Below are 15,304 nucleotides of genomic sequence, written 5' to 3' on the forward strand. Positions count from 1 at the left end.
TCTACCAAGGCCATGTGCTTCCTGCTCTGGGACTAAGGAGAACTTCCCCAAGCTTTTGCTTTGGGTCTGTATGGTATCAATCAGCTTGGCATTGAAATTCCTTTCTTGCCTATCAGAAGTCTCAGCTAGCAGTTATGTGTCTTCTTTTTTTTTTTAAGAAAAAGTAATGTCTGCTTAATACAAGTAGCCTGAGTGAGCAAATACTGCCTGGATAAGGGGTCCTCAAAGGTAGGGGAAGATTAGCAAAAGCATCCGCAGAGGTAAAAATGGAGGGCTTCCGAACTAAGCGATTGCAGGGGGGCCTTCTTTCCGCTGGCACTCGCGGTACACCAGGAAGGGGTGAATGAACGTGAGAAGAGTGACGAGCACCAGCATCACGTTCACATGGAGAGGGACAGGAAGGAGGGAGGTGAAGTCCGGGAACTCTGAACAGTGCCCACGACCAATGAGGGGACCAGAATTCTGCCTAGTTTATCTTCCACTTTTCACTCAGACACTCTGGTGCCCTGGAGGAAGGACTCTGCGTTACTTTTCATTCTGCCCTGTGGTGCCAGGTGGGGAGGGATATTGTGCCCAATTCATGGATGAAGAAAGAGAGGCCCAGGCGGCATTCGGTGACCAGCTCAGGGCCACACAGGAAGCTGACGGAGGGACCAGAGCTACATCGTATCTTTTGAATATTCAGTAAGGGTGCTCCGATATCACAACAAAGTAATTCTCCTCAGTCTTTCACTTCACGGATTTTTTTTTCTCCCAATGACTGATTTAAACTCCTGTTCTACACTTTGCTGATCATTTCAAAATGTGGCTAAAGGGCTGTGCCATGGTCAGAACACTGAACTCAAAGTCAAAGGACTTCTGCTCCTTTGCTGTGGGCTTCTGAACATAGAAGTCCCACAAACCAAATCTTTGAGCCTCAGTTTCTCCTATCTGCAAACAGATGGAGAGTCATGCCCACCTCCCAGGGCTGGACGGCTGAGCATCCCTGGTGGTGTGGGGATGTAGGGGCGAGAGCACAGACTCCTGCCACTCAGACCAGCTGTGGAATCCAATGCATGTTGCATCCCTAGGGCCGAGACCAAGGTCCACCTGTGCTCGTCGCAAGCAGGAAATATCTTTCAAGTCTTAGGTTTTCATGAATCATTGTGAGGATTTTGCATTCTCCTCCAGAATAAGATTACTTGTCTCCACACACATAGAAAAATATTTTCTCCCCAAGTCTCTGAGGAACCTGGACCCTCTGGGCAGCCACCCCATGATAACCCTGTGGTTTCAGGTACCCACAGCACGAGGCAGGGTGCTCCCAACTGATCCCAGTTTGAGAAGTAAGACCAAAGATGTACCCGTGTGCAGCAATGTTTCTGCAGGAAATACCTCAGCCAGATGTGGGGCGCCCCCTGATGGGTGCCCATTGAGTCACCCAGATCCGGGTGTCCTTGGTGGTCTGAGGCCCACAATACTCACGTAGAACGGGTCATTCTGGAGGGGGCCCTTGATGAAGGTGAAGATGGGGAACTGGAGCAGAGACACAATGGCTGACAAGGCCATCACTAGCCCAAAGATCTTCCCAAAGTGCTCCGGAGGGAAACTGGGAAAGAGACAAATGGGGTTCCAGTGAGACTCAGGGACCCTCCCTCCAAGCAGGGCCTGATCTGGGTGGGCCTTTGTCAGCTACTTGCTCACAACTCCCCTGTCCTCGGCCTGCCTTCACCCACCCTCACCCACACAGCCCTGTCCCCTTTGCCTTTGGTCAGGCTTTCAAACCACAGAACACAGAGAAGTTATTGTGCTTGACAGTGGGAAAACAGCAAGGACCCAGACACACGCTGCATCCCAGGGAAGTTGCAAGAAAAAGGTGAACACAAAAACACATCACTATATGCCAGATGATGTGTGCACCATCAAAGGCAGCAAGAATAGAGTGCCCAGAGCACAAATAAGGGAAGACACTTTCTTTCCAACTCTTCCCTGGGAATGTTGGAACAGAAGTGGACCTCGGAGTGTGAATAAGCATTCACCAGGTAGATAAAAGAGGCAGAGGGAGAGCTGATACGAAGGCTCAGGCGCATGAAAGCTCTACTCCTCCTGCCAGCCTCACCTCCAGGCACCACCCCCTACACCTGCTCCCAGACACTGTCTCCATCACCTGACCATCTCAGGCCCATCTTCGCCTCCCAATTTCTGTACCTCCAGCACACTTCCCTTTGCGTCGTGTGTCCCCCATTATGTAATGCACCCCAAGCCCACTTACACAAGGTTCAGGAAGGCAGCATTGCCCCCATAGAGGAAGGAGCTGCTGATCACTTGCAGGATGACGGTGACGTACTAGAGGGGGAGGACAGGGACTGAGGCACAGAGGGCGAAGCCCAGGCACAACAGAGACGTCAGGGCCAGAGAAGGAACCGTGGAGCAAAGGGCCACCGCCGAGACTGAGAAACCTGGTCCAAAAGTAAAGAGGAGAGGCTGCCTGGAGGCGGGCACAATGGAGGGCAGGAAGGAGGCAAGAGAGATCTGGGTAAAGGGAGGAGCCACCATCCATCTAACTTTCCAGGCAGAAACCCAGGGGGTCATCCTCGAATCCTCTTTCTCCCACATGCCCCATCTCCAGTCCATCAGTGAATGTTGATGATCCACATCCTAATTATCATTCAAATGTATCCACTCTTCTCCATCCCCACCAACTCATCCTACTTTTAAACCACCATCACTCACTCACAGATTACACAAATTGCAATGGCCTCCTAACAGGGCCACCTGCTCTGGCCCTTGCAACCTGCAGCCAGGCATTTTGTGTAGCACGACAGGTACTAACAAAAGACAGGGGCGATCCAAACAGCCATCCGGAGGGACAGCTGTCTTGGCTGTCCTGCAGCCCCGTCACGGATAACTAGGCAGCGTGAGAGGAGTGAGGAGAAGGCCCTGCTGGGGAGCATCCTCGGGACAGAGAGTCACATAGCAGGAAGACTGCAGAACAGCACGTGCAGTATGTGGCCTTTATCTGAGAGTGAAATTATGTCCATATAGTCTGTCTTTAAGAAAAAGATCGTTGCCTAAAGACAGAGGGAACGAATAGGGTGCAGGGAACAGAGAGGAAAACTAAACTTCTTTGAATGTATACTGTTTCATGGTTTTGGCTTTGGGAAAATGTAAATGTTTGATATACAAATATTTAAAAATTAAATTAAAATAATAGGAAGAGAACAAGCAAAGCAATCCTCCAAAATCAGGAACAAAATGAAACCAATGAACATAACTTTGTGTCAAGTTGGTGATTCTTAAAACAGTAATTTGACTGTGCATCGTCTTGTGGGACATATGCTAAGGAGGAGAATGGAAGGAAGGATGGAAGGACGGAGGGACAGAGAGAGAGAGAGGGACAGCATTCAGCAACAGTCTTGTTATTAATAGTATCGATATTGCTAAAACCAGTGATAATATATAAAACATATTTTTAAAATACTATACAAGTGTATGTCTGTATAGTATTGTTAAGAACCAACAGTTCCAGAGGAAGAGAAAAAGAGATAGAAATGTCAAATTTGAATTAAAGTATCATTATTAGGCATTCATGATGTATTTTTTCTTCCAAAAAATTATGTGTGCTTTAACTCTATCCAAAGCCCAAAAGCAATGACAACCCAGGAGAATTAGAAATGCTAGCATCCAGACTACAGTCTTTAAATACCATGTCCCATTAAAGGGACCCAGCGTTGCTTGGCGAAATGGCTGGTTTCAGTTCTGGGATCGGAAACATACCCCATGAGATGGACGTGAATATCCCATTGTGCTAGAAAGTAAAGACACTCTCTAAAACGAATGGGATTATGTCTAAAGGACACAGATACTGGATTGGTAAAGTTCCCAATGGCCAAAGATGTGGCAGTTTGAACATCAAAAGGAATCGTGGTGAAAATGGATTGAAACACATCAAGTACATTTAAAATGAGACTTTGAAAGAGAAACAATGAGTAGTCACCCCTGAAGGTTGCTAGGGCATCACTTCATTATTATCAAAACTGGTAAAAAGAAGAAAAACCAAGCATTTATGCCAGGGTAACAAAATAGTTAATAAGGGGAAGTTTTTCTTTCTAAAGGAATTCTCACTGTTGAAAGCAGAGGGAAAGATGGAAACAGGAAATCACCACTTTGCAGCCATAATAAAATAATGGGTCGAGGCATTGATCATCAATGGCTGCTACAATCATCAGGCACACAGTCGATGGGAAACTTTATAATAACTGGATGAGGCTGACAATGTCTGAGCCCATTGACCAATCTTAACATGATAAGAACAGGACAATAGGTACCAGGGGCCTGCTGACAGGAGCCCACAGGAAGCCCACAGCTCCACCTCTGAATTATTCTTGAGAAAAATATTAAACTGAGTCTCCTTGAACTTCCAACCTGTGTGATAACAGAAAATAGCCAAAGAAACATTTTAAATGACACCAAATGGATGCTAAATCCAAAATGTGGGAAATGTGACAGAGCAAACCACCCCATTTCTTCAACAAATAAACAAGGACAAAAAGCATGTGGGAGACGACGCTTATACGTTTACAAAGACATAAAAGGCACATCAACCAAATACCCTGTGTGGCTCTTAATTTGAACAAATCAACTGTAAAAAGACATATTTGAGACAATTAGGGAAATTTGAGCAGACTGCATAGTAGATGATATTAAGAAATCATTGAGGGTTTCTTGTAGATGTAGTAATGATCCTATGGTGATATTCAAGTAAAAGAAGACTTATCTGTTAGAGCTACAACCTGAAGTATTTACAGATGAAATGGTTTGAAGACTGAGATTTGCTGTAGAATACTCCAGCAGGGTAGGAGAAGCAGGGCAGGGGAGTCAGGGAGGGGTGTAGATGAAAGTCATAGGAGAAATGTTACTCTCTACTTTTGTCCCTCCCCATCCCCAACCCCTGCAGGTTAAAATACCTCAGCACCCCTCTGTTCCTTGACTCATGTCCAAGGAGCTTGTCCAAGCTCCTCGGCATGGGGCACAGCCTGCCCCTTCTCATGGCTCTCTCTCTGACCCCTTCCATACTCCTTTGTACCCTGGCCAGCCTGAATTACCTTTTTCTTTAAATTTTTTGCTGAGGAAGATTTGCCGTGACCTAACATCTGTGCCAATCTTCCTCTATTTTGTATGTGGGTTGCCACCACAGCATGGCTGATGAGTGGTGTAGGTCTGCACCTGGGATCCTAACCCACAAACCCGGGCTGCAGGAGCAGAGTGTGCTAAACTTAACCACTACACCACCGGCCAGTCCTTGAATCACTTGAAGGGATTCCTCGGATTCCTCAAGGTTTCCCTCTCTCCTTCACAACCTTGACCCCACCTTCAGCCCACCGTATTCTTGGGCCACTCTCCCAGGGCCCTCCTCTTCATCTCCTCACTTCTGACTCATCCTTCAGGTTTCAGCTTAGATGCCACTTTCTCCAGGAAGCCTTCCCATGCACCGATCTCATCCTCATCTGGAACAGGCTGTGTGCCCTTATTGTGTCCCCACAGCCCCCTGTGGGTTTCCTTCCTGGATTGTAATGCCTAATGACTTGCCTTTCTCCACTCTCTACACTGAGAACAACGACATATCTGTCTTGTCCGTTGTTGAATCTGGATCTACGTCTGGCCCATATTTGGCACTCAGTGACTAGTGGTAAGACAGACAGATGGATGGATGGATGGAGGAATGGAGGGATAGACGGATGGATGCAAGTAGAAAAAGATTAAGAACAAAAGAGAAGATGGGCAGACAGGTAAATGAAGATCTCTCCTCTCCTGGTTCCCTGATGCTCCCAAGCCCAGGTCTCACCTGTCTTGCTCGCTTTCTTCTGGTACCTCTGTTTAAGCTGGTCCATGAGCAGGCCATTCCAGGGGGCACAGGGCACTCCAAAGAACTGAGTGATGGCAAAGGCATTTGTGTAGATGCTGACTGCAGAGGGCAGAGAAGGGTTGAGAGATAAGAAATTTCCAGGACTACCTTACAGGAGGGGACCCACCCACCCTGCCCTCCCTGATCATCCTCCCCACATCCCTGCTCAGACCTTTCTCTGGAGCACATAGCCCTACTGGGCTTAGCACCCCGCGCCCCTCGAGATTCCAAGTCCCCAGCTGGGATGCACAGATGGGATGCCTCCCAGCCCCACCACATACCTAGTGCCCTGTCTCCCTTGGCCAAGGTGGTGAGTAGAGAGTTGAGGGTGCCAATAAAGAGGTAATGCCACAATTGTATCATAGACAGCCACATCAGGTGCCAGGCAAAGTGCCGAGAGAAAGCGTAGCTCCAGAAAGAGCAGAGCTTCTTCTGCAGCCCTGGATCTGGGAAGGCTGATGGAGAAAGGAGGATCTGGGCATGAATTACAAGGAAAGTGGAACACTGTGGTGAGGAAAATGAAGCTCCCCTCCCACAGGAATTCACACAACCTTAGCCCAGGGTCTCGAAGTCTCCACAGTTCAATCCCCCAATCCCCACCCCAACCCCACAGCCATTTGAAGACTGGAGATCAAAACATAACTTCTGTTTCCACATGATCCACCACTCTTATCCCCCTTACCCACATCTAACACCTCTCAGGGCCTCAGCCCTTGCTGACACCCCCAGGGTCCTCAGTGAGGAAAATAACCAGTGACACAGAGGCCGGAGACATCCCCCTCCATGCCCTCCTCCCCGCTCCAGGTCTCAGCTCAGGCACAGACCACTCACCTGAGTTTCATCATATGTCATGGCTCTCACCAACACAATAAAGTGGCAGGTCTTGCATCCAGGGATGTCTTCCAGTTTGACTGTATCCTCTTCCTTAGGACACTGAAAGTCTTCGTCCACTTCTTCTAGGGCTGAGACAGACTTGACAGCCCCTCTTCCTCGGGGTCATCTTCGCTTCCAGAGCCCCCCTCCTCCTCTCCCTCTGGCAGCATCATTCCCTCCGTAGGAGCATACATTGCCCCATGTTCTGGCATCTCCCCATCCTGAGGCAGGGTGTCATCCCCCAAGGGGCTCTCAAAGTTGGATGTTTCAGTCCCTGACAGAGAGAAAAGCCAAATGCTCATCCTTCAAATCTCTCGCCATTCCTCCACAACCATGGACAGTTTCCACCTTGCCCTAGGCATCTGAGAGCTCAGCCTTGGAAAGACAAGAACTTGAAACAAGGCTCCGTGAGGAGAACCCAGCCTCCCACATGAGTCATGGTGTTAAGAGCAAGGTGTTAGCGTCATGGTGTTGCAGGTTTGTGTACCGATTCCATCATCTACTAGCTTTACTTTACTTGTGATATGGGTGTACAAATGGGCAAGCTCCCAAGGGGAGCTCATGGGGATGATATGAGGATTAAAGGAGATGATGCACAGAAAATGTTTAGCACAGTGCACTCAGTGAGCTCAAAGGAAAAGGAAGTCATTATTGTGATCATCATTAACATTATGAAGAAAGGACAAAACTGAGAATGTCATACTATAACCAAGACTGCAGATATACGGATGCCCTGAAGAGTCCCTTTAACTCCAGGCTCTAGAGACCCTGCTCCTCTAAATGCAGAGATCCTGGAATAGGGGATAGCGAGAGAAGGAGGTGAATTTTTGACTCTCACCTTATGTAATGCAGAAAGGAGCAAAGGAGAGAAAGAAAGACTGAAAACCAAAGAGACTTACTTAGATGAAGGGCTGAAACTGCCCCAAATAGAAGAGCCAGAAGTAGGGGGAGTTTCATCTTGACTTTGTCCTGAAATGGAGAACACACTTTGTCATAAACACACAAACATCACAGCCACACCATTAGGGGAACTTGGGAGTGAGGTGGAGAAAGAGTAGGCATGAATAGAAGTCAGGATGGACTAGAAAAGCTAATGCTGAGCCCAGCCCCTGAGGCTCCAGGATGCTAGAATAGAATGAAGCAGACCATGAGGGAGAGCCAAGTTTGGCTTTCCTGTGGACCTGCGTGTGAATAAGGGAGGTATTACTTTTACTTTTTGTACTTAATGGGCCCCTCACAGACTATGAAACAAAGAGGATCCAGAAACAATGATTTTTGGCCTTCCTAGGAATACACAGCACTTAGAAAGTGGGTTCCCTCCTCAAAGCTCAAGAAGCCACATGTGCATCACTGCCTTCCCCAGACAAGGAGAGCTTTGGCATACGTCAGAAGGAACGTGAAAGGTAGAGGATGAGAATTCCTGTCCCTGCTGACACCCATGCAACCTGACAGCTGCACACAGTCCCGCCCAACCCTCCAGAACCTCCCAGTCCAGGCCAGATGTGTCCCAAGAGATTGAACATTTACTTGGAACCAGTTACACTACACCAGAAAGCACGTACCTACGAAGAAGTGTTCCCAGGTCCTGAGGTGTTCCCAAATCCCAGATCTTCTCTTGCTCCATCCCGCAGTGACATTTTATATAGTGGCCTTGGAGGAAGTTCCCCAGAGGAAGAAGGGTTTGCCACAGCCTGAGGGTTGTGAGAGGGATGAGAAGAACCCTGCATTTCTTCACTTCCATGGGGGGCCCACTCATTGCCTCCCAGCATCTCTCCTGTCACCCTTTCCAGGAACCTGGGGGCCATTCTCAGATCGCTTGGAGCCAGTGGTTCCTATCCTGTGCTGCATTGCAGAATCTCCTTGGGAGCTTGTCCAAAATGCACAGCTCTCCTGCTTTACTGGTGGGAATGTGAACTGCCACAGACATTTTGGAAATGAGTCTGCCAATATCTATTACAACTAAAAGTATCACTTGATCAATTTCAGTCTTTGGAGACTCTCCTTTGGAAACAAAAGCATCTATAAGTAAGAACACTTTTACAAAGTTGTGTATTGCTTTACATTTTGAAGAAACGAAAGTTCCCACGGCAAGAAGGAGCTGACTCCCCTCTAGATGGATTGGTAGTGAATAGAAAGGAAAGAAGCAGGGGCATTCCAGGTGGAAGGAGCAACATGAGCAAAGGTGTGGAGGTGGGGCGACCTTGACACATGCACAGGACAGTGTCCTTTCCTTCATAAGTGATGCTAACAGTGTACACATTGGAAAGGACTGGGAAGAACAGGGAAGAATACATCCCATCTTAAGCCAAGGAATGGAAATACCCTTCCTCTGTATCCACTGACTTAAGGAGATCGAAGCAGAAGTCAAAGGAATGACTCAACAAGAAACCAGACAGAAGCTTTGAGCTGGCTTCTGCTCACTCCCCTCCCTAAGCCCCGCCTGCAGGGCCACTTTGCATGTTGGATAGAGCTACTGCAGTCAATGACAAGATGGAGCTGATTCTTGTTGGCCAGTTCGCCGCTCAGGCACCTCTACCCCAAGGAAAGTCTCCTTTACGTCACACAATCCACAATCAGAAAGCCACAGCTTACTGACCCTGGAAATTCCATTTCATGAACATCCAGTGGAGGTATGGAGCAATGGCTGAGGGTGTGTGTTCTGGAGTCTGACAGTCCAGGTTTGAATCTAGGATCTATCACTTACTAGCTGTGTGACCCTGGACAAGTTCCTTCCCCTCTCTGTACTTCATACCATCGTTTATAAAGTGGGCATAACAGTACCTACCTCACTAGGCAGTCAGTGTGTAGTGGACATACTGTGAGCTGCCTGACTACCTTACCACCTTCCTGAGGTTTCTGGAACTCCTCCTCCTATGGATCTTGATGGGGAGCGGGCCTCTCATTATTGAAGACGAAAGAGCCAAATAGGTTCCCAGCCTCCTTGACAGCTAAGGGATATGACTGGACTCTACTAAACAGAAGCATCCATTCAAGCCTTTGAATCTGGACCTAATGACCAAAAGGTGGGGGCCAAGAAGACCTCTCGCTGGTTGTGGCAGTGGCAATATCACATTCCTGGCACTGCAGTGGCCATAGTGTTAGAAGATGGATCCAGAGTCCCTATGGTCCCAGCCACAAGGTCTGAATTATAGCAGCGGCAGTGGGGTCCTCCCCAGACCTGTCCTGTCTCCTGGTTTTGGTTCCAAGTCGGCTTCTGTAGCCCTTTCTGCACTTTTATTAGCTACCTCACTTCCTTTTAACAAACTCACTTTTCTACTCAGATCAACCAGGGAGAGTTTCTTTTGCCTGCCACTAACATCCCTGACCGATGCAGGAACTGACATTTACTTATTGCTCAACAAATGACAGCTACTCATATTAACAGGCAGAAGTGATCAGGGTCTTTGGGGCTGACCTACATTAATCAAACTCTCAAGAGACCAATGTCCATATCTTGTCCCAATAACATAATTTAGGTTGACCTATGCCAACAAGGGGCCCACTTCCCTGGGGCCTCTGATCAGCACATTCTCTCCTTGTATCACAAGCTACAGTGTGCTCAGTAGACCTACATGTTTTTGATTGAGGTTATGATAGTTTACAACCTTGTGAAATTTCAGTTGTACATTATTATTTTTCAGGCATCTTGTGGCGCACCTCTTCACCCTTTGTGCCCAACCCCGACCCTCTTTTCCCCTGGTAACCACTAATCTGTTCTCTTTGTCCATGTGTTTGTTTATCTTCCACATATGAGTAGAGTCATACAGAGATTGTCTTTCTCTATCTGGCTTGTTTCACTTAACATAATACTCTCAAGGTCCATCCATGTTGCTGTGAATGGGACTATTTTATCCTTTTTCATGGCTTAGTAGTATCCCATTTTATATATATACCATATCTTCTTCATCCAGTCATCAGTCAATGGGCACTTATGTTGCTTCCACTTCTTGGCTATTGTGAATAATGCTGCGACGAACATAGGAGTGCATTCATCTCTTTGAATTGCTGATTTCAAGTACCCAGTGGTGAGAGGGCTGGGTCATATGGTATCCCTATTTTTAATTTTTTGAGAAATCTCCATGCTGTTTTCCACAGAGGCTGCGACAATTTACATTCCCACCATCAGTGTATGAGGGTTCCTTTTTCTCCACAACCTCTCCAACATTTATTTTTTGTTTTGGTTATTTTAGCTATTCTAATGGGTATAAGGTGATGTCTTAGTGTAGTTTTGATTTGTATTTCCCTGATCAGTGATGATGAGCATTTTTTCATGTGCCTATTGGTCATCTGTGTATTTTGTTTGGAGAAATGTCTGTTCCTATCCCCTGCGCATTTTTTTTAGTAAGATTATGAAAGTTAACAAACTTGTGAAATTACAGTTGTACATTATTATTAGTCATGTTGTAGGCACACCACTTCACCCCTAGTGCCTTCCCCCCACCTCCCCCTTCCCCCTGGTAACCACCGATCAGTTCTCTTTGTCTATATGTTAATTACCACCTATGAGTGGAGTCCTACAGAGTTCGTCTTTCTCTGTCTGGCTTATTTCACTCAACATAAGACCCTCAAGGTCTATCCATGTTGTTGTGAATGCGATGACCTTGTCCTTTTTTATGGCTGAGTAGTATTCCATTGTATTTATATATCATATCTTCTTTATCCAATCATCAGTTGCTGGGCACTTAGGTTGGTTCCATGACTTTGCTATTCTGAATAATGCTGCGATGAACATAGGGGTGCATGGGACTTTTGGAATTGCTGATTTCAGGTTCTCAGGATAGGTACCTAGTAGTGGGATGGCTGGGTCATAAGGTATTTCTATTTTTAACTTTTTGAGAAATCTCCATACTGTTTTCCATAGTGGCTGCACCAGTTTGCACTCCCACCAACAGTGTATGAGTGTTCCTTTTTCTCCACAGACTCTCCAACATTTGTCACTCTTGGTTTTGGATATTTTTGCCGTTCTAACAGGCGTAAAGTGATATCTTAGTGTAGTTTTGATTTGCATATCCCTGATGATTAGTGATGATGAGCATCTTTTCATGTGTCTATTAGCCATCCGTATATCCTCTTTTGAGAAATGTCTGTTCATGTCTCCTGCCCATTTTTTGATTGGGTTGTTTGATTTTTTGTTGTTGAGCTGTGTGAGTTCTTTATATATTATGGAGATTAACCGTTTGTCAGATAAATAACTTGTGAATATTTTTTCCCAATTAGTGGGCTGGTTTTTTGTTTTGATCCTGTTTTCCCTTGCCTTGAAGAAGCTCTTTAGTCTGATGAAGCTCCATTTGTTTATTCTTTCTATTGTTTCCCTCGCCTGAGGGGTTATGGTGTCCGAAAAGATTCTTTTCAAACTGATGTTGAAGAGTGTACTGCCTGTATTCTCTTCTAGAAGACTTATTGTTTCAGGCCTAACCTTTAGGTCTTTGATCCATTTTGAGTTTATTTTAGTGAATGGTGAAAAAGCATGGTCAATTTTCATTCTTTTACATGTGGCTGTCCAGTTTTCCCAGCACCATTTGTTGAACAGACTTTCTTTTCTCCATTGTATGCCCTCGACTCCTTTGTCGAAGATTGACTGTCCATAGATATGTGGTTTTATTTCTGGGTTTTCAATTCTGTTCCATTGATCTGTACACCTGTTTTTGTACCAGTACCATGCTCTTTTGATTATTGTAGCTTTGTAGTATGCTTTGAAGCCAGGGATTGTGATGCCTCCAGCTTTGTTCTTCTTTCTCAGGATTGCTTTAGCAATTCTGGGTCTTTTGTTGCCCCATATGAATTTTAGGATTCTTTGTTCAATTTCTGTAAAGAACGTCATTGGGATTCTGATTGGGATAGCGTTGAATCTGTAGATTGCTGTAGGTAGCATGGACATTTTAACTATGTTTATTCTTCCAATCCATGTGAGTGGAATGTCTTTCCATCTCTTTATGTCGTCATCAGTTTCTTTCAAGAAAGTCTTGTAGTTTTCATTGTATAGATCTTTCACTTCCTTGGTTAAATTTTTCCCAAGGTATTTTATTCTTTTTGTTGCACTCGTGAATCGGATTGAGTTCTTGAGATCTCTTTCTGGTAGTTGATTGTTAGCGTATAGAAATGCTACCGATTTATGTATGCTGATTTTATACCCTGCAACTTTGCTATAGCTGTTAATTGTTTCTAATAGTTTTCCTATGGATTCTTTGGGGTTTTTTATATATATAAGATCATGTCGTCTGCAAACAGCGAGAGTTTTACGTCTTCGTTGCCTATTTGGATTCCTTTTATTTCTTTTTCCTGCCATATTGCTCTGGCCAACACCTCCATTACTATATTGAATAAGAGTGGTGAGAGTGGGCACCCTTGTCTTCTTCCTGTTCTCAGAGGGATGTGTTTCAGTTTTTGTCCGTTGAGTATGATGTTGGCTGTGGATTTGTCATATATGGCCTTTATTATATTGAGGTACTTTCCTTCTATACCTATTTTGTTGAGGTTTTTTATCATAAATGGATGTTGGATCTTTTCGAATGCTTTTTCTGCATCTGTTGAGATGATCATGTGGATTTTGTTTCTCATTTTGTTAATGTAGTGAATCAGGTTGATTGACTTGCAGATGTTGAACCATCACTGTGTCCCTCGTATGAATCCCACTTGATCATGGTGTATAATCTTCTTGATGTATTGCTGTATTCGGTTTGCCAAAATTTTGTTGAGGATTTTTGCATCTATGTTCCTCAGTGATATTGGCCTGTAGTTTTCCTTCTTTGTGTTGTCCTTGTCAGGTTTGGGGATCAGGGTGATGTTGGCTTCATAGAATGTGTTAGGGAGTGCTCCGTCTTCCTCAATTTTCTGGAACAGTTTGAGAAGGATAGGTATTAAATCTTCTTTGAATGTTTGGTAGAATTCTGCAGAGTTGCCGTCTGGTCCTGGACTCTTGTTTTGGGTGAGGTTTTTGATTACTGTTTCTATTTCTTTACTTGTGATTGGTCTATTCAGATTCTCTATTTCTTCCTGATTCAGTTTGGAGAGGTTGTATGAGTATAGGAATTTATCCATTTCTTCTAGGTTGTTCAATTTGTTGGCATATAGTTTTTCATAGTATTCTCTTACGATCCTTTGTATTTCTTTGGTATCTGTTGTGATTTCTTCTCTCTCATTTCTAATTTTATTCATTTGAGACTTCTCTCTTTTTTTCTTAGTGAGTCTGGCTAAGGGCTTATCGATTTTGTTAATTTTTTCGAAGAACCAACTCTTTGTTTCATTGATTCTTTCTACTGTCTTTTTTGTTTCGATTTCATTTATTTCTGCTGTAATTTTTATTATCTCCCTCCTTCTACTGACTTTGGGCTTTGTTTGTTCTTCTTTTTCTAATTCTGTTAGGTGTCGTTTGAGGTTGTTTATGTGAGATTTTTCTTGCTTATTGAGGTGAGCCTGTATTGCAATGAATTTCCCTCTGATCTGAAAAGATGCTCAGTATTATTTCAACCCTCTTGAATTTATTGATGCTTGCTTTGTTTCCCAAGATATGGTCTATCCTTGAGAATGTTCCATGTGCACTTGAGAAGAATGTGTAACCTGCTGTTTTTGGATGAAGTGTTCTATATATATCTATTTATATATCTATTAAGTCCATCTGGTCTAATTTTTCATTTAATTCTATAATTTTCTTGTTGATTTTCTGTCTGGATGATCTATCCATTGGTGTTAATGGGGTGTTGAGGTCCCCTACTATTATTGTATTGTTGTGGATGTCTCCTTTTAGTTTTGTTAATAGTTTCTTTACAAATTTTCGTGCTCCTGTGTTGGGTGCGTATATATTTATAAGTGTTATGTCATCTTGGTGGAGTGTCCCTTTTATCATTGTATACTGCCCCTCATTGTCTTTCTTCATCTGCTTTGCTTTGAGGTCTACGTTGCCTGATATAAGTATGGCAACACCTGCTTTCTTTTGTTCATTATTAGCTTGGAGTATCGTCTTCCATCCCTGCACTCTGAGTCTGTGTTTGTCTTTGGGGCTAAGGTGTGTATTTCCTGGAGGCAGCATATTGTTGGATCTTGTTCTTTGATCCACCCTGCCACTCTGTGTCTTTTGATTGGAGAGTTCAATCCATTTACATTTAGAGTGATTATTGAAACGTGGGGGCCTACTGCTGCCATTTTATCACTTGTTTTCCAGTTCTTTTGCATTTCCTTTGTTTCTCGTCCCATGATTTTTGGATTCCTAATTCAAGTAGGTAAATTTCTGTATTGGCTTTCTTCTTGTTTGTAATTTGTGTCTTTATTCTTATTATTTGTTTAGTGGTTACCAGGCGGTTTGTATAACACATCTCCTAGATGAGATAGTCCTTTTTCTGATAGCCTCTTATTTCCTTAAAGTAAAACTTTCCATCCCTTTTCTCTTCCCCTTCTAGGCTGTTATTGTCAGATTTTTTTTTCCTCTTCCTTTCTGTGTTGTGAGTTTGTGGTTAAAATGACCAGGTTATATTTATTCTTGGTGTTTCCGTTCCATTTATCTTTAATGTTTTGTTTAACTTTTGCTAACCTGTTCTGATGGAGAGCTGCTAC

The 15,304-nt window shown here is 44.5% G+C and overlaps 1 long non-coding RNA gene and 1 pseudogene across 1 annotated transcript; both read right to left on the reverse strand.

Annotated features, from left to right (window-relative positions):
* Positions 1-1,407: 1,407 nt before the first annotated feature.
* Positions 1,408-15,304, reverse strand: part of LOC138916467 (equilibrative nucleobase transporter 1-like) — a 45,394-nt pseudogene continuing 31,497 nt past the window's right edge.
* Positions 6,722-8,419, reverse strand: LOC138916407 (uncharacterized). Its single transcript, XR_011423647.1, has 3 exons — positions 8,320-8,419; positions 7,657-7,726; positions 6,722-7,031 (listed from the first exon to the last, which is right to left on the reverse strand). It is a non-coding gene; the product is annotated as an uncharacterized lncRNA (long non-coding RNA).

This window comes from Equus caballus, chromosome 12 (assembly GCF_041296265.1).
Source record: "Equus caballus isolate H_3958 breed thoroughbred chromosome 12, TB-T2T, whole genome shotgun sequence".
Taxonomy (NCBI): Eukaryota; Metazoa; Chordata; class Mammalia; order Perissodactyla; family Equidae; genus Equus; species Equus caballus.